The sequence below is a fragment of the Phyllostomus discolor genome, chromosome 1 (genome assembly GCF_004126475.2).
Source record: "Phyllostomus discolor isolate MPI-MPIP mPhyDis1 chromosome 1, mPhyDis1.pri.v3, whole genome shotgun sequence".
Classification (NCBI taxonomy): domain Eukaryota; kingdom Metazoa; phylum Chordata; class Mammalia; order Chiroptera; family Phyllostomidae; genus Phyllostomus; species Phyllostomus discolor.
In genome coordinates this window covers 203212458-203233465 of record NC_040903.2, presented here as the reverse complement: position 1 = coordinate 203233465, position 21008 = coordinate 203212458, and the positions used below count along the sequence as shown (strand labels likewise).

The window sequence follows — 21008 nt, the reverse complement described above, 5'->3', positions numbered from 1 at the left end:
TATTTCTGTAGAGAATTTTTTGCCCTGCTTCTATTAAACCCATGCATTTATAAACCTCATGCATTTCCATTTCCTGCCATGGTGTGTAAATATCGTACTCTGAATATTAAGACAGAGAGGGAGGAAGCTCCTTCAGGTTATAAGAGAATTACACAAGCCAGTTTGAATGGAGATCCAGCCCTTTCTATCGTATAGTGGTTTAAAATAGAGCACAAATCATTCAATACTCCTTCCTTCCAAGGGTGGAGCCTGATTCTCCTCACCTTGAATAAGGACTGGAATTAATGAATTGCTTTTAAAGAATAGAACATGGTGGATGAGATTGTATGTATAAAAGACATTGCCACACTGGCTGGTATGGCCCCGTGGATGGAGTGCAGGCCTGCAAACCAAAGGGCCCCCCCTTCAATTCCAGCCAGGGCACATGCCTGGGTTGCAGGACAGGTCTCCAGTGGGGCTGGGGACTCAAGAGGCCACCACACATTGATATTTCTCTCCATCTCTTTCTACCTCCCCCTTGCTCTAAAAATAAATAAATAAAACATTTTAAAAATTATAAAAAAGAAAAAGCGTTGCCTTTTTCTGTTCTGTCCCTTAGGTCGCTTGGTCTGGGGGAAGGCAGCTGCCCTGTCATAAAGGCCCTTGAGCAGCCTTAAGGAGAAGACCATCTGCCAAAGAACCAACCAACAGCCAACTGAGGCTTCCTGCCTATTTTTAAGATGTAACAAAAATTATACTGAAATCCTTTTGGATATATAGTACAAAACAAATTAATTTGTATAAATCTACAATGGATTTTCAAGTAGAATTAAGGGTAATAATTAAGAAAGAAATGGGTGTGTGTCATGTGATAGTCATTTGCATACCAGATGGTAGTTTTGGAGGAAGTGCTAGAGAACTTTTTAAAGAGAAATGGGAGAACACAGGCAAGGGCTCATTTTAAAAATTCTGCTGCTATTCCAAGGGAATTACCCGGTAGTTCTCCCAGATGACAGTAGAACTGAAGTGAAACTCACTGAACATTGATGCAGATCATAAAACCACACAGCAAAAACTTTCATCCCAACTTAGTCAAAAATAGTGGGATGCTTAAGCTGACTTCAAGGGCTTGGGGAGTGAAACGCAGCTTTTTCAGATAGTTCCTGCAAGCAAACACAGTCAGAGGGAAAGTTTCTGATCTACTGCCAAAAGCATCGGCTGGCGTGCTCTTTCAACAACCTCGGACCACTCCTAACTGTGCTACTGCTTCCCAAGCCGGAGTCTAGTTCCTTAGACTCCGATTTCCAGCCCCATTTATGGAAGAGTCAGGACAGTTCCCTCTGTAATTAGCTTTACCATTTTAGCTTGTATCTTACTCTATGCTATATTTCCAAGAGAAAGAAGCTATGGAATAAAATAGCCATTTAATCATAGTTATTAGGATTATTAATGATACAAAGCACTTTTATAATGAGAGAACATGAACACCTTTTGTTCTCGGCACATTTTGCCATTCTCGGGTCTATTCACTTGTCACTGTCACACCCACTTAGTCCTATCACGTATTCTGGGCACGCAGTAGGCACCTATACGACTCCCCAGAGATGAAATGCTAATTGGAGTATTGTACTGCTTTGGTGGAAGGCATTGTCCTCTTTGATCTCCAGTATAATGAGATTTATTTGGAACATCAAAGCATTCCACAAGAACCGACTAAGTGACTTGAACAGTAACATAACCAGCAAATTGCTGTGCCTCTGAGGGAAGGGAGGGTGGAGGTGAAGCAGCATCACGCTTTTTGAAAAAACATGATCTCTCTAAATAAAAGGTCAGTGTCTTGGATATAACACATTTTTAATGGCATAATTTCTACTATTGATTTCTGATGGATTATAAAAATCTAGCCTCTTATCAAGATAGGATTAGTTTGTTTTTTTAAATCTCAGTCCCAGTAGCCTGCTCAGCATCATATCACTAATGATAATGAAATAATATAACTATAATAATCCCTATTATTTTTTCTCCTGAAAGAGAAACCAAGAAAATATCTGATGATTCATGTCTTTATAATCTAATCAGTTATGCCATTATAAGAGAATTATGAGTATTTCTTCAACTTGGATGGGAAAACCCGGAGTTAAAAGTTTAAGATTAGCGTGCAAACATAAAATAAAAATTCCAAGACTGCTTTTCATATAGTCTATAGATCTACCTATAACCAAATAACAAGATGCTTTATATTACCAAATAATCTAATTTAGTATAATGGAATACTAAATTTTAAATACGGTCTCCTAAACTAATAAACAATACATGTGTTTTCCTAATGCTGACTCTTGCTTGTCTCCCCTGGGACCTGGCATGGTGCACAGTAGTTACTGGAGACTCAGGCCCTTAGATAATAAACCCTGTAACACATAAGCCTATTTTAATGGTTTTCCTCTGAGAATGCTTAACAGTAAATTATTATCTCTTGTAGGCATAGCTCCATCCTCTATAACCCTCCAAGTTCAAATGATTCAGTGAACAGTAAACAGAAATTATAGCTGAAAATGTTCATGATATAGATATATACATATATATATTTCCATATGTGTAACGCAAGTACCCATTTATACTGTGTATATACACACACACTGTGTTAAATTAAACGTATCTGTCCCTGAGGGATCCTATAAAAGTTCCAAGTTCTTCCTTTTTAGATGGATAAGAACATTTCAAATTATTGAAAGAGAATAAAAGATTATGGAGGGTCACTCCTCCATCACCTTGGGCAAGTGTGAATTATAACCAGTAGGTCTTCAGTAGGTGTTCATGGTACCAGAAGAGGGGTTAGTCAGGGTTTGATGTGGCTTTACACCACACAGCAGACTGTAAAAGTCATTCCTTACTCCTGCTTCAAGGAAGTAGAAGATTCTTCAAATTACACATTTGGCATCTTTGTTTCTTTTATTTTTTAAAGTGAGTGTGGAATATGAAGAATATTGCAGAAACTGACTAGAAAAATGTTGAAGGTTTTGTTTGTTTTGCTTTTGTAGTTTCTTCCCTCTCTCTCTGCCTCCCTCCCTTCCTTCCTTTCCTTCTTTCTTTCTCAGCAAGGACTTGTCTTAGGCATGGTAAAATATTCTTGAGTTCTTGGGAGTAACCAGGTTAGGCCTACTTCAATTATTTTAGCATTTTCTCTTTCTCTCACACATCAATCCTAGTTTATCACTGAGCCCAGCTGACTTTATCTGCAAAGGATAGCTCTCACCCATCCGCTTCTCACAATCTCTACTCTGCACCTCCTGGTCCAAGTCGCCAGTCTCCGTCAAGTGAGAACTGTGATGGCAGCCTGGCTCCCTTTTTTTTTTTTTCTTACCTACAGATACCCACTGCCCACACAATAGCCAGAATGGCCTTTTAGAATGTGAATTATGTTCATGTCTCTTTCCTGCTTTAATCCTGTTAGTGAATTTCACATGACTGACAATGTCCTCAACTTCAATCTCTTACCCTGTTTCACTCACACCAGCCTTTCTATTCCTTGGACAGGGGAAACCTGTCTGTCTCATGTGTTCTCTTTCTTGCCCTTCTCTCTCCCTGGGACCTCTGTCTCCTTCTCCATTATTCCTGTCTTGCTCAGAAAAGCCTTCCCCAACTAAATTTGTTGTCTTTACCCCCTTTCACAAACACTTTATTTCATTTGTCTGTTTGATTGCTTTTATGGACCTTTATATGATCTGGAATGAAGATAAATACTTTTTTGTTTATCGTTTATGGTCTATCTAGAATATAAACACTGTAAAAGCGAGCGCCTCACTGACGTGGTGAACAGTGCATCCCTAGCCCCTTTCACAATGATCGGCATATTATTATGTGCTCAGTTAATGTCAGAAGTTGGCTGACATTTACAGTTGTTTTTAAGTTGTAAGTTTCTTTTTGAAAAAAAATACACAAAGAGCCTTAGGGTAGATATTTATATTAATAATTCTAAGGGGGACAATGTAATAGGAGAAAAAATATTTTCCAAAAATATATTTACTAAGTCAGTTCCTAAGCTAGTAAAACAAATGATTCTCTATTAAACATTTAAAAATGAGGGTGTGGATTTTGTTTAAAATTATTGTTTTATTGATACAGATTAGTCTATCATATATACACCAAAATATGTAATAATAAAATAATAATATGTGATAAAGATGTGGCAACAAACATTATTATACATGAAAGTCTATCAGTTTAAAATATTAGCACATAAAATCATATTTTTAGTGTTTTTCTCACTCTATAAAATACATTTTCACTTTAGTAGACTAAGATATATGAATGAATAAAATCTTACTGGATGATAACATTACAGCTTATTTCATTTTCAATTTCTAAAATTCTTTTAAATATATTTGCTATCCCGTCTCTCTAAGAAGACGCCTGGTATATAAGAAGTAATGGGAAGAGGAGGTAACGTGATGAGTTGGTTAAGGAGGGGTTCTGGGCTGGGTAGCAGGCCCTCGCTTCCAGGCTGTGCATCGTTGCCCCACCAAGGCTCAACAGAAACTATCAGTTTTGAAACTGGCCAGTTGTTCAGTTTCCCTTTACCCTTGCTTACTTACAGAGAAACCCCATCCTATGAGGCATATATTTTTTCTAAATTCTTCACTTAGGAAAATCGTTGGCTAATCTGAATTGACAACTTTGGAGTTTTGTTTTAAAGTGCTTTGTTTTGTTTAAAGAATTTCAATGAGTTCCTAAAATTATCCAAGTTTAATGTCAGAGTTTCTACATTTCTCCAATTTGGGGAGGGGTTGACAGAATTCAAATCCAGTCGTTAGAGGTAACAAATTAACTCCTTTGTGTATTCTGGACCTTTTGTTATTTTCTATGTCTGTGTTACTTTCAAAGAAAGTTCAACTTAATTATAGGATTCAGAGGTAGTTCACAAGGGTTTAGTTCATTGCTCATACCTCAGGGAATCTTTGAAGAAGTAAATTAGTCCCAGCTATATATCCCTCCAGACACTATTCTTATACGTGTGCTCAGATTTATAGTTAAATATTTTAAAAATGTTTTATTAACTCAGTACCTTTGATATTTTCTAATTGCTAATCTAAAGGAAAGAAAATTCAGGTTATGTCAGAGATTCAACTGAGCCTGATCAGGAAAATGAGTGCTACAATAAATAATGTCTTCAAGTATGAGGTAGCCAGATGTATTGGAGATTTAACATTATATTCATGATAGAAGCATATTTTTAGTGCAAATGTCACATGACATTTTAGATTGTATTTCGTATACCTTTTCTACTCGTGTGCTTAGAGTTTTTTCTGTCTGTGTTTGATTTGTGAAAACTCAATACACATTTTTTAAACCTTTTTCAGCTAATCAGAACTTATTTTGTTTTTCAGACAGGGATACTTGTGTCAATAAACATATACAATGAATTCAAGTAAAACAAATATATTAACTGATTGTTGAATAACCATCTCCAATGTGAGCTGATGGATATTCACCAAGGGTGAGGTGTGCTATGGGATACTATGAGCCCTGGTTGTTGTCCTCTTATTATTCCAACATTTAATGCATTAATGTTCTTTAAACTTTAAACTTATAAATGCATGGATGACATGCTTACTATTATCAGAGATGGAAAAATGAGAAGACAACACTATATTTGCCAGTGGAAGTAAAGAGATGAATGTAATAAATTAAATTTAATAGAAATATAAATGTAAGAGTCAATATTTATTAATTGCTATTATGGATGAGACACAGTACTGTAAGCATTTATATAAGTTATATCATTTAATTTTCACCATAACCCTACAGATCATTACTGTTTTCCATGTTTTAGATATTTAGAAGCAAAAGTTCCAAAAAATCAAGCAATTCCCTTGGAGTCACAAATCCAGGGTTTGAATGTAGTTACGACTTCAGAATTTCCCATCTTATGTTTTATAGGGTAGCACTATCTTAAGAGCATGCTCTTTGGCCCAAGTGACTAGAATATTAAAGTAGAATGGAGATAATGGTTTGATGCTAGCAGACTTGAAAGTGATTTAGGACTCTAGAGAATAGTGAATAAAATGTGAGTCAATAATGAGAATTCTATCATTAAAATTTAAAGTGATCTAAGATTAGGGCCACTATTAGCACATTAGGACCTTTTGTGAAAATTAACAAAAAAGATGGGGAGAGAAAGTGCTGTTCCTGGAAGGTTCAATTGCAAAAGAGGGCCCTCACTTGACAGATCATTAGAAGATAGTGTTCCTTCCAGCAGAGTAATTATAAAAAGACACTCTTCCTCTGGGTTAACAGACATGACACAGGATTGTGTATGTAATCATTTGTTCCATTGAACCCTCCATGTGTAATGCTAAATTGTTTTCACAATATTTTTGTTTGTTTTAGATTGTATTTATTTATTTTTAGAGAAAGGGGAAGGGAGGGAGAAAGAGAGGGAAGCATCCATGTGTGAGAGATACATCAATTGGTTGCCTCTCACATCAATTGGTTTAGGGACCTGGTCCATAAACTGGGTATGTGCCCTGACTGGGAATTGGACCAGAAGTTTTGGTTCACAAGCTGGCACTCAATCTACAGAGCCACATCAGCCAGGGCATGATATGCTTTTGAGCACGTACTAAAGGTGAGACTTCCTACTCACTGTTATCTGTATGTTTTTCCACTTAATCCTTAAGGAAACTGCAAGGTCATTGTTACTCTCCCTATTCACTGATATAATATTGAGATTTGTTGGTGTCTAGTGACTTGCCAGAGGTCACACAATTTGGAGACATTGCACACCCTTTTCTAAAATTCATCATCTTAAATAATTGTCTAAATAGTAATGAATATGTAAAAACTGGTGTTTATATGTATAAAATTCCACCAAATTTTGTTCTCTATAATTTAAGAAGTAGTAGTCATGGTAATGTATGCTTATAACTATATAAATAAATAATATAATACTTATGTAGCAATATTTCTTGTAAAATCTCATACTGTATTAAGGTTTATGAATCTATTTTATTAACACAATAACTACAAGTGAAAGATAATTTAAACATGTTTCAATTAAGCTGGTTAAAGTCATTTACATGTGCAATTCACTTGTTCTTACCTCCACCTTTTTTATTGTTTAATGGGGCAGTTTTCGTTTTAATAAAATTCATTTTAATAAATCAGATGAGATATTGCAATGATTTTTCTGGTTCAAGTTTAAAAATACATGTAAAACTGCAAAAACTAAAGGATGGCAAGTTTTTTATCCACGATGGCCCCAATAGGTTTGAATGAAGAATGTTTCATGAAAGAAGCCGCCGCAACCCACAATCGCTGAAGCCAGTTCCTGCCACGTGTGCTCATAACAGAACTAAAAGTTGGAAAATAGCCAGCGCATGCCCTGGTATCTGTTGTTTTTTTCTACATAATTGCCACACTTTAACTTTTATTTTTAGAAAATAAGTTTATGGGGGTAACATTGGTTAATAAGATTATATGGATTTCAACTGTATAATTCTATCATACATTATTAGTATAATGCATTGTATATTCACCACTCAAAGTCAAATTGTTTTCTATCACCATATAACTGACCCTTTACTACCTCCTTATACCCTTTCCTGCTGGTAACCACCATGGTGCTGTCTGTGTCTATGAGTTTTTAATTTTCTTGTGTGTTATTTGTTGCTTCAGCTTTATATCTCACTTATGAATGAAATCATACAGTTCTTTAACTTACTCTGTCTGGTTTATTTGACTTAGTATGTTATTCACCAATCCCTCTTCCGGGTATCTACTCAAAACATTTCAAAACACTTTCACTTCTTTTTTAAAAATTCTGGTAAATACATTCATTTTAAGTTCTGTTTATAGTGATTCAAATTAGAAAATAGGTTTTCTTTTTAATGCTGCATATCATTAAAACAGGAGTCTTTTCACATTTTATATTATTTTTTATATTTTAAAATGCATTTTCGATCTTAATAGCCAGGTACATCTTTCAGTATTAAGAGCTAAATAAACCCCAAGTTATTAAGAATGCATATAATTCTTCATTTGTTATACTTTCTGACAGCAGTAGAGAATAAATTGAAATAAGAAACACCCAATATACACTTGAATGCCCACAGAGATTACAGTTGCATTGGAGAAAATAAAAACATCCAAAACAACAAAAACAAATAAAACAGAAAAGTAGAATTAGTTTAATCTGTATTGAAGTTTCACGGACTCAGACCCAAAGCCAGCAGCATCTATGGTCGCGGTGCTGTTTTGGTTTCCTTCTGAAGCTGTCAAGCACCATGCAATTCATTAGGTCCCTTTAATTGATCCAAAAAGTTTGTTGACGTGAAAAGTCACTGCACAAAATGCCCTCCGTCTCATGTTTACCACAGCATACAGACTATCATTTTCCTTTGCCTTCAGAGGCCAGCTCACTTATTTTAAGCAAAGCCCTAAAATGACCTTTTTTAAAAAAGAGATTAGTAATATTAATTCTGCATTATTCAGTGGGCTACAGTAGCCTGATTTGACCATGGCAAGCAACGCACATGATTATTTTAAATAGAATTTGTAAAATGGGCTTGCTTCTTTAAGATTTTTTACAATAGTTTTATTTAAGTAATCAATTATTTATTTTAGTGTTGATCTCATCTACAGTAGAAATGCAAGATACAGAACCATGTATAGTTTATTCATTGTCATATACCCATCAGCAAATAGCAGAGCAGTTTGCCTTACAGATAAAAATACATAATTGTTAAAAAAAAAAGAGTAAACTTGGGCAAGAATCAAAGCAAATCAGTAAAAACAAATATAAAACAATTAAAATACAGACTCTAATAATCAGGACAGCATGTTAATGTATGAATGTGCAGGTGTTAAAAATTACCCACGGAAACTTCTATTGGGTATGTCACGTAACAGTCACGGAATGAACAGCCAGCAGAAAATGGCTAAAAGGGATTTTAAATCCACTTCTGGGGAATCCCTTTCATCCCATGCAGAACATTTCATATCAGAGATATACAAAAGTTTGCCCTATGGCACCAGTCAGTGGGATTCTATAATATCAAAGACTTCCCAGGGTAACTAGGGAAAGGAAATTACTGTAATCAGCCAGTGAAGGCTGACTGGTTGTATAAAGTAAACTGCATTATACGGAAAAGAAACAGCTCCTTGATGAGCTCCCACGAATAAAAGTCACATCAGCGCGCTGAGAAGTGAATTCTTCATTAAGTGAAAATCACAATCTCTTACATCTGAACACATTTATAATTGCATATTCCATGTAGAATAAATACTTTATTTTTAAATATATGGAAACATTTAAAATTAAATCAGACATGGAGTTTATCAGCCACTACTGATAAAAGGCAGGTGTTATCAAAGGCATCTCTTCTTGTACAGTGCTCTTTGGTTTCAGCCTGGAGAACCCTTAGTTTCTCTTCAACATTTAGATACTAGAATTTCTTCTTTTATATCACTTAGCAGAAGGTGGCCAGAGGACTCTCTGATTAGCTCTGTGCAAACTCTAGATTTTGACAAGACAGCTGTATGTTTTAGAAATCAATCTCTTTCTTAATTGAGCATCAAAGAATATGCCTACTCTATCCCATAATATAATTAGATTAAATACAGGTCAGACTTATTTAGTCTTGAATCATCTAGCAAAGATAAAACATGTGTAAAGGGAAAAAAATTCAGGAGATTTACTCAGAAAAATCACTGTGGTCGCAATATGGATACTAGCATATCAAAATCACCTCGATGAGCTAATTTACTTAAAGCCTTGTGCCCTTGTGAAAATAATATACTTGTAACTGGGCAGGAAAAAAGATGAGTGTAAAATATAAGGCCTCAAGTGTACATATAAGTCTTGAAATATGCTTATCTTTTTGTGTTTTTGCATTATACCATTAAGGAATCAAGTTGCAAAGTAGCTTTTTCAGTGGTTTTACATGATAAGAGCTGTGGCCCTATGGTTTGGCAGCAAATGAAAGTAATGTGAATTACAGAGTTTTAAATAATGTCATTTATAAAGTATTAATAGTGCTAACCTTTGCAGAATGGAAGAGATCTGCAGGTACTGTTTGTGGGAAATTAGAGTAAAAGAAACCTAATCATCACTGGACACTTTGGGAAGATTGTACAAGAAATCTGTTTGTGTCTGCTTTTTGGAACTTTTAAATACAAGAGATTTCACTTAATTTGCCTAGTTCCTCATTCTTATTGCCCCATTCTTATTACTGATAATAATGTCTAGAAAACATCCTGTTAATCTCTCTGATGCAAATACCACGGACAACACTAAGCAGATACTGGGTTGGCCAAAAATTTCATATAGGTTTTTCCATAAAATAAAAGACACATTTTTCATTTCCACCAATAACTTGATTGATTTGGATATTTTGAGTATGTCAGCTATCTCCCATGTGGTATAACATTGGTTGTTCTCAATTAATGTCTAGATTTGATCCCTATCAACTTCAACTGGTCTTCCTGACCATGGAGCATTGTTCAGCGAGAAATCTCCATGACAAAACTTTGCAAACTACTTTTGATATGCTTCATCAGTGACAGCATCTTCTCTGTACAACACACAAATCTTATTTTGCATTTCAGTTGTGTTTTCACCTTTCTTGAAAAGTAAAAAAGGATAATATACTGAAAATGTTGTATATTTTCTTATATCTTCAATGTTAAAATGGCTGCACAAAAATTCAGCAATACTGATAAGCATTTTTTAAAATGCATGCTGATATGATGCTGTCAAAATACAATCTAACAAAATTGTTTCAAATGAAGTTAAAGACGATTAAGCCCTACTAGAGCCATCTAATGGGAAAAAAAACAAATGAAGTTTTTGGCCTACCCTATATAATCATATTTCTACAGGTAAGTTATAATTATGAGAGATTTTGCATCCCATAGATACTTAATTTTCAGTAATTCTTCCCAAGCAATATTGAAGGTTTCTATACTAGTAACACGATAAACATATTATATAGCAGTTCACTTATGCCAAAGGCATAAAAGTTGTTGAAAGTTACCTGGTTATGGAAAGTGTTTTTTCTGATACTTGTATTTAACACTTTTTAATTAGCACTTAGAAATTATTCTTCAATACACTAGAAAAATACTAACTAAATTTTTTAAAAAATCTTTATTTACATTTCAAAACTTCTATCAGAGTACCTTATCACATTAAAGTTTTTCTTTGTAGAGTGATTGGGAAATAAATTTTCTAGTATGCTTTCTAGCTAAAGTGGACAATTTTAAAATAGTCCTTCCAAAACATGGTAGCTAGCCCTAGCTGGTATAGCCGGGCTGATTGAATGTGGGCTTGCAAACCAAAGAGTCACCAGTTTGATTCCCAGTCAGGGCACATGCCTGGGTTGTGGGCCAAGTCCCCAGTAGGGGGCAAATGAGAGGCAACCACACATTGATGTTTCCCTCCCCTTCTCCTCCCCTTCTGCTCTCTCTAAAATCTTTTAAAATTTTTTAATTAATTAAGTAATTCATTCATTCTTCATTCATCTATTTATTCAATTAGTTTGTCATCCAGTCATTATTCTTATAAGAATACATGATGTAGTCTTTCTCCTACTCAGATCTTATTTTTGTATAAGGTAGACAGATGATAAAATAAAAAGTTAAAAACAACTATACAAATAAGATAACGTCAGGTAGTGATATGTGCTATGCTTATTTAAATAGAGAGTAAATAGAAGTGAGTATTTTGGACCAGGTGGGTAAGGGAAGAAGTTGCTATTTGAGCAGAGGTATGCATGAGGTAAGGGAGTGAGGCTTATTTTATTCCTAGAAAAGAAAAAGATTTTCAGAAGATTTGGGAATATGCTTAGCATGCTTGAGGAATAGAAAAGAAGCCTACTGGTTGAAATATATAGTAGGTAAAAAGAAAAAGAATGAGGGATGGAAATTAAGCAAAGCAGATCATATAGAGGAGAATAGTTGATTCAAAGGAGTGAAAATAATTTGAGAGACTTAGAAAGAAGATTTTTATTTTAAAATAGTCACAATGACTATTGTGTGAAAGAATAGACTATGAGAAGAAACAAAAGTGTTAGAAGAGAGACAAATTAGGAGACTATTGCACTATTCCTTAATCAACGTCTAAGGTGGTAGCTAGTGGCTTGGTTGGGATAGTAGCAGTGAAAGTGATAAATATATATTTGGAATATATTTCAAGACAATGTCATTTGCTAAAAATAAAATAACTGGGAGAAAAAAACTGGCATGAGTGGAAATATCAAATTTTAGGCTATAGCCATATTACAGTTAAAATGCCTATTCCATCTAAGTAGGAATGTCGAGCACGTAGTTGGACCACTGACTATGGAAGAAAGTCTAAGCAGGAGATTAAAATTGATAAGTCTTTGATATTTTTAAAGATATACACCCTGTGGGAAATGAATATATAAAGGCAAAAAGATGTCCAAGTCCTAAACTTCGAAGCATTGCAACATTTAAAAATTGCAATAAAAATGGAGGATTTCTGTAGTACAAAGTGGTCTGTGATATAGGAAGAAAGCTAAGAGAATGTGGTGGCCCAAAATCTAAATCAATAAAATATAACAAATGGTATTTAAAAGAGAATGGCAGGATCATCTGTACAAGAAATATCAAGTAAGGTGACTGACTGAGAATTGGTCAGCGGGTTACTCGACTTGGCAACAGGTAGGCACCACAAATATTAATAAAGGTGACTGTTTGGCGTACACTGGGACAGAAATCATACTGGAGCAGACATCAAAAATACTAAGTGATGAAACTTTAGTAGACTGTCTAAAGTGTAACTGAAAAAACAGTTGTAAATAGCACAATCTCGTTAAATACGGGATCTGTCCATGAAAAATCCAGCCATTGTTAATAAAATGAAATTGGTTTGCACAATATCGATGTAACCTAGCAGCCAAGGAGAGTGGACTGGCATGCACATGTGTGAACAATGACTACTTCACTGTACTAGTCAGTGGGGGCAGTGCACGCCGTTGGGTGGGCATGTGTACTGTGTGACCATTGCATTCAAAATGACTGAGCGAGTAGAGCAATAAATCTTCATCAAATTTTGGGTTAAGCTCAATGAACATTCTTCCCAGAAACTATTTGGATGATTCAGAAGGCTTTCAATGACAGTGCAATGAGTGCAGCACAAGTAAAAGTGTGGCACAAATGTTTTGAAGATGGCCAAGAATCTGTTGAAAGTGATCTATGTTCTGGAAGGCCTGCAACAAGCAGAGCACCTGAATGTTGATGGTGTAGGGGCTGCAGTCAACAAAGACCAGCAACTGACAGTGTGAGAACTAGAAGCTGATCTGGGGATTCCAAAAACTGCCATGTCTAAGAGTTTGACACGGGATCTTGGCATGAAATGTGTTGTGGCAAAATTTGTTCCAAATCTTCTGCTACCAGGGCAGAAGGAACATTGTGCTGCTGTTGCTAATGACTTGATTCAAACCACTACCAATGAACCAGATTTCCTCAAAAAGGTCATAACTTTGCAGGGGACGGAGGCATCATTGTCCTATGTATAATGTCTCATACCTTCTTCAATAAATATATCTATTTTCACACTATGTGGCTGGATACTTCCTGAACACACTTCATATACATATCTTCATTATTGGACAAAATAGTTTGTGTTTTTCAAGTTTTCATCATTCAACCAGAAAATTGATGTTAATAGTAAATAGTTTATAATGCCATTTGACCAAGAAAACTAAACTCATACAAAATTATAATTGATTTGAGGAATGTCAGATTCAATTTATCAGTCATGAGAAACATGAAAGTTTAATTTAAGAATGTTTTGAAAAACATATTTTATACATCTTGAGTTACTACATCCTTTAAAGGATGAACTATGTAAATTCAATTTTCTATTTAAATAATTTCTTTATTGTCTTCCAAAGTATACTCTGTAAGAGTTCAGTAGGGTTAGTCTATAAAGAGTAAATTTTGTTTTTAAAATTGCTTAATTGTAACTGGTTTGTTTCAGGGCTCAAGATAACAGAAGTTTTAAAATATTCTTTTCAAAATTTACTCAGTTTACTAGACCTTTTTATGCTTTGGTGTCTTTCCTACCGTAATTTTTATAAAAATCTTTTTTTTCCTATTTTGTTGAGGTATAATTGACAGATAAAACTGTAAAATATTTAAAGTGTAGAATATGATGATTTGACCCCTCAACTGAGATCATAAATCCACCACTTCACATGCCCACCTTTTGTGTGGGAATGCATACGTTTTCTTCTTTTAGCAAAATTCAATTATGAACAATACAGAGTTGTCTATTGTAGTCATCATGTTATACGTTAGCTTGTCAGACCTTAATTCATTTTATAACTGGAAGTGTGTTATATTCAATCAGCCACTCCCATCCTCCAGCCCATTTGCCGCTTATGGTGTCTGGCTGGATTGTTTTTGTTTGTTTTTGTTTGTTTGTTTGTTTTTGTTCATTTGTTTAATTAACAATGGCTCAGATATTTTTCTGAAAAAAATATAGAGATAAACTAGATGATTTCTAGGGTTCCTTCACATATTAGTCTAAGGTTATAATGTGAATGATTTAAAATCCTTCGGATTATTCTCATCTTCTTCTAAGATATTCATCTATGGCCCCATCCATTATAAAGTATTTAATTTGAGATTAACTATAGCCATCTATGATAAGGGCCTCATGTTTAAGTTTTATTCTAAGAACCGATTAAGGTAAATATTGAGTTTGATATACACAAGTAAAAAATATTGGAATTTTGCCTCTTTTATATGTTTGTATTTTTTTTTATTAAATACATATCCCATGTACGGTTAAATTGTGTGGAATTGCTAAATGATGTATCAGCCAAGAAGAGAAATCTGTTATATTTTCCTTTAAATTCAACATAATTACATTTTATTAATCATTCAGCTAAAAAGCTGAAAGTTAAACATTCCAAAAGTGAAAAATAGCTAATTAATTTTGCACTTAAAATTTTGGATTACTTCAAGGTACAAAAAAAGCTTATTAATTATTAGAATTACTACTAAAGGTGAGAGATTTGGAATCTCTCCAGTTTTATGATTTTATGAGGCCATAAAATCATTAGATTGACTGTGGTTTAAAAAAAAAATTCATAATACCCAAAGTGTTTCACATTCATAGCATATCTTCTGATCTGGGAGGCATTACTTTTCCTGTCATTATCCCTATCCATAATACTAAACTTCCATATTTTCAGAACTATGCTAAGTAATGTATTAAGTTTTTTTTATATTGAGTTCTAACAACCACCCTACTTTTTATTATTATTCAAATTTTATGGATGAGACAGTTGAATCTCATTGAAATTAATTAGCTTATGTTAGATTCAGGTACCATACGTACCTGATTCCAAACCCCATGTTCTTCCAGCTATGCCTTGCCACATCTATAGAAAAATTTGTGAGAACATTTTTGTGTGATAATATTTTAGACTTTCTAAAGTAGACAGGCTAATAAGCCTAGTGAATATTTCTCTTAAGAATGCACTTCTCTGTGAACAATGTTGGCCAAGAATATATAATGTGGTCACATCAAACCAAGAGGAATACTGCTAGAGTAGAGGTTCCAGAAGCAGTAGACATCAATCAATGGGCATCACTCTTGCCCTAGGACTACTTCTCTGAGCACTACCTTCCTCCTCTGCACTCAAGAATGCTGATCATTTCTGTTTGTTAGTTTATTTGGCTGCCACTCTTGTCTTGACCATTTTGGTTTTGAGCCCTTTCCTTACTCATTTGCAGTTCCATATGTTAGGGTAACAGGGTAAAAAGAAATAACCAATTGCTTCCTACTTCACCTGCTATTTATCTTTACTTTGTGTCCCCATCACTTAACCTTTACCCCCAATCAACAGGTGATCTTTGTCTGTTTTTCAAGTACCAAACCCTGAGTGCACACATGTGTGCTCAACACTAGATGAGCTGAGGAAGCTGCTTCAGCAAAAAGGCCCTTGAAAACAACCACAAGGGATGATTTAACAAAACCTCCTTGAAAATACTCATTCTGGGATATGTTTCATCAACTGCCTGTGGGATTGGATGAAATACAGAGTAATTGATGGACCTATACCCTCCCCAACATCCTGGAAATAAGCTACGAAAGCAAGATAGAAACCCAGGTGAAGCCGGTGTGGGCGAGGCAGAACAACTGAGCACTGTGAATTTACCACCTCCTCGGGGATAGGATCTGAAAGAAAAGTTAAATAAAGTTCGACTTAAAGTTAGAAAGATAAATTCCATCATGCTCCAGTGACTAGCCAGAGAATGTCACAGCTGCATTTGTTTACATTTGCATCTCTCTCCGCAGCCTGACATCCACAGGAAAACAGGTACGGAGCCAACCCTAGCCTAGTGCGGGGCGCGGATCAGAGTGAGGGCTCATTACATATTTCAGAATGAATAAACAACCAATCTTCTGTTTTATCCCTGAATTTACTATAGGATCATAGTTTTAATCCTGCTTTTAGACAAGAAATAATTTGTTCAACGCAAGTCTCACTCAGAATGTTAAAAGAAAAGGAGTGGACTAATTGTCTTAGAAATGATTTATTAAGTACACCATTTATTTCAAATCTCACTTTATCCATAAATATCAAATGAAATTATCCTTTCACATTCATATGTAACTTTCTTTTAATAGATTGTTTTAAAGCTTATTTAGTAGATACCATCTTTATAATAAAATCTTAAACACAATTCCAACATATAAAAGAAATGAAATGATTTTAAAAACTCTTCAGAGGACTTGATTCTACAGGGCACAGCAGGGGGCAGTTTGATACCTTATTATTTGCAGAAGGTTGAAATAAGTCTTCAAGCACACAAGGGTCCAGGGAGCATAGTTTTAAAATTGCTGTTTTCATGTTAATTTATCTTATAATAGTTATTAATAAAAAATTGATGCTTCAAAGACATGTCATTTTTCTATCATGGTCTCAGTTCTCAAGTTTTTGACATGCTTTTCCATGAGAACAGGAAGGAGTGGAGGATATTTTACTAATATCTTGGTTTGAAGAGGAGAAAAAGTTTCTGATTTGTTTAGTTTAAATCATCAATACCATTGGTGAGACAGTCCTGTGGATTTGCTTTCCCAAGTCAGTGATATTAATAAGCTAATCAATTATTCAGTAATTATAAATATATTCATAAACTTTTCATTACAAAAGCTACCAGTTTTCAATATTGGGTATCCTATTAGGTAGGTATTAGAAGTTCCTCTCAAGACTTATTTTCAGCCTAGGACTTTAGTGGACTTATAAATAAGCTATCGCCCACTGTTTCATCACCAGGGAGAATATAATACGGTAACTCTAGAAATGAGACCCAGTACAAGAAAGTGCTTGCTTTCTGCAACTATTGCGTAGCTCCGTCTGAATTAAACACTCAACCTTCTCCCATTCGATCTCTTCAAAGCTACTTGCTATCCCTTCTCCTCAGGTTAAGTGTGATGAGAAACAGACCAAAGAGTTGTGAACTTTTCTGGGATGAAAGAGGCCATGTGACTAAAATATTCTGTGATTAATGTACACTCATTTTGCTTTGGATAGAATTCGGTGTTGATTCAAGTTTTTGAGATAATTAAAAACCTGACATGGTGAGTTACAGCCATGTGAGGTTTGAACTGCTAGGTGTCCAGAATATTTTGTGCCCACAGAATGATTTAAGGAGTTGGCTTGAAGTACATGACTTCAGCTCTTTTGTTGCCTCTTGTTCCAAAGTTCAGCTAATAAAGAACACCCAGTTTGAGGTTAAGCATTAGCATTTTCTAGTGAGCGACTCCTTATAAATGCATAAGGAAGAACAAGGGGTGACTGACAGCTGTCTAGGAGAAGAGGCAGCTCCAAGAGTTACCACTTTGGTACAAGGACTTAAACTTGAGTGTTTACTGTGTGTGTACCTCAAAATCCATCCCTGTCAGGGGTGTGAAACTCATTTCCACCAAGGGCCACATCAGCTGCATGGATGCCTTCAAAGGGAGAAATATAATTACAACTCCTTAACAGTTAAGGAATACATTTACACAGCCCTAAAATTATTTCAGATCTTTGAATGCAACCACAAGGCTGATATGGCCCCCAGGGAAAATGAGTTTGACACCCCAGTGTATGTCTAAAAGTTTCCTCGCATGTCTGTGAAACCTCTCATCTCACCATTCCCTGTTCCCCTCTTCATTCCAGAATTCATGGGTCCTATATAGATGTTGCCTTACCACATTATAAAGATAAAAATGTATATTTACTAGTAGGTATTTTATTCTGCATTGTGTTATGGTTTTTTGATATGTCTTTCTTACCACTATTGTAAATCCTATGAAGAGATTAGGAACTATGAAATCATTTCATGTACAGCTTTTTTAGGATTTTATTTATTTATTTTAGAGGGATGGGAAGGGAAGGAGAAAGAGAAGGAGATAAACATCAATGTGCAAGAAATACTTTGATTTGTTGCCTCTCACTTCCACCAACTGGGGACCTAGCTTGCAACCGGGGACCTAGCTTGCAACCCAGGCATGTGGCCTGACTGGGTATTGAACCTGTAACATTTTGGTTCACAGACTGCCACTCAATCTACTGATCCACACTAGCCAGAGCCATTTGTATATATATTTTTATATACTTGTGTTACAATTCCTATCCCACAAAACAGAAGATTGTGTCTGTTTAGCTCACATGAAAACAAAAAATATAAATATTGAATGGTCTCTATCATAGGATTTATAAAACATTGAAGGAGAGAAGATCAATCATTTACATTTCCCCAATGTATTATTAACTAGAAATGCAAAGGGAGATAAGGCAACTATGACGTTTCTTTTAAAACATCATACAAAAAATTTTGTTAGTACCAGAAGCATTGATTCTGTATATGGTCTGTAGTTCTCTACCTGTTTACAATAGCCAAGTGCTAGAAGCAACCTAGGTATCCATCAGTAAATGAATGGATCAAAAATCTATGGTACACTTATGGGATTCTATGCAGCAGAGAGAAAGAAGGAGCTCCTACCCTTTGCAACAGCATGGATGGCACTGGAAAGCATTATGCTAAGCAAAATAAGCCAGGCAGTGAGGGACAAATACCATATGATCTCACCTTTAACAGGAATCTAAACAACAAAACAAATAAACAAGCAAAATATAACCAAAGATACTGAAATAGAGAACAGGCTGACAGTGACCAGAGGGGAGAGGGAAGGGAATTTCAGGGGGAAAGGGGAAGGGTTTACAGGAACAAGTATAAAGGACACACAGACAAAAACGGGGGGGGGGTGGAAATGGGAGGGAGGTGGGGAGGGCTGGAGGAGTGGGCTGGAATGGGAGCAAAAGGCAGAAAACTGTACTTGAACAACAATTAAAATTTAAAAAAAATTCTAAGTACTTCCATATGCACCTAAAACTGTAACTCTTTGCAATCCCCATAGCTATAAATTCAGATAAATAGGACTATCATTTTACAGCTTTATTGATATATGATTGGCATAAAATAAACTGTACATATTTAAAACATAAAATTTAATAGCTTTTGACATATGCATATACCCATGAAACTATCAGCACAACCAAGATAATGAACATGTCCATCATACCAAAAAAGTATCATATTCTCCCTCCTACTTGCACTCCTTACAACCCCTAAAACTAAGCAAATGAAGACCTGCATTTTTCAGAATTATCATATTCCTGGTCATTGTTTCATAATTTTTTTAGTTGTTTCCTGCAGGACAGTAAATATGCACCCTGTTATTCACCTTGTTTAGATGTACAAATATAATTTTTGTTTTTAAAATTAAAAATGTATTTTTAAAGGATAAGGACATACGGAGGGCCCAGAAACATGTGAAAGGATTTTCAACATCATTAGCCACCAGAGAGATGCAAATTAAAACCACAATGAGATACCATTTCACACTAGTCAGAATGGCCATTACAAAGAAATCAACAAACAAAAATTGCTGGTGAGGTTGTGGGGAAAAGGGAACCCTAGTGCACTGTTGGTGGGAATGCAGACTGGTACAGACACTGTGGAAAACAGTATGGAGTTTCCTCAGGTAACTAAAAATGGAACTGCCTTTTGACCCAGCAATTCCTCTGCTGGGATTACACCCTAAGGATCCTGAAACATCAATTCAAAAGAACCTAAGCACCCCAATGTTCACAGCAGCACAATTTATGGTAACCAAGTGCTGGAAGCAGCCTAAGTGCCCATCAGTAAATGAATGGATCAAAAAACAGTGGTACATTTACACAATGGATTGCCATTCAGCAGAAAGAGAAAAGGAGCTCCTACTTTTCGTGACAGCATTGATGGAACTGGAGAGCATTAAGCTAAGTGAAATAAGCCAGGCAGTAAAAGACAAATACCATACAAACTCACCTATAAGTGGAACGTGATCAACAAAACAAACAAGCAAGCAAAATATAACCAGAGATATTGAAATAAAGAACAAACTGACAGTAACCCAAGGGGAAGGGGAAGGAGAATAACGAGAGAAAGAAGGGTCGTCAAGGACTGTGTATAAAGGACTCATGGGCAAAGACAATGGTGGGGAGTAGGATTGTGTGTGGGAGGTAGGGGTGGGTGGGGCAGAGGAGAGTAATGTGGGGGAAATGAGGACAACTGCAGTTGAACAACAATAAAAAATAAAATGAGAAAAAAGGAATAATTCAGTAAGAAAAACATGTCAGTTTCATTCTTTATCAACTTGTTGCAATATTAGATATTCACTCCAACAAAGAATTTAAAATAAGTTTTGTAAATCTTCAGCTTTCATCTAGAGCTACATGGGATGTCATGGAAACAATGAACAATTGTAAAACATGATTAATTTTCTAGAGCAGCTTGCAGTATCTGTACAGGTACATAAGAAATTATTAGTTATTATGGAGTCTTCACAAATGGGTCATTAATTTATGAATCATAATCTATATGTGGATCAACCATACCACCAGATATTATTTTCTGCTTCAAAAACTAGATACCTATATAAAATTTAATGCTTGAATTTT

General features: G+C 35.2%; 1 long non-coding RNA gene across 1 annotated transcript; it reads left to right on the top strand.

The window, feature by feature from the left end:
* The first annotated feature begins 439 nt into the window (after positions 1-439).
* LOC118501690 lies at positions 440-19969 on the top strand. The gene is made up of 3 exons (XR_004904331.1): positions 440-451; positions 4415-4419; positions 19815-19969. It is a non-coding gene; the product is annotated as an uncharacterized LOC118501690 (long non-coding RNA).
* The last annotated feature ends 1039 nt before the right edge of the window (positions 19970-21008 follow it).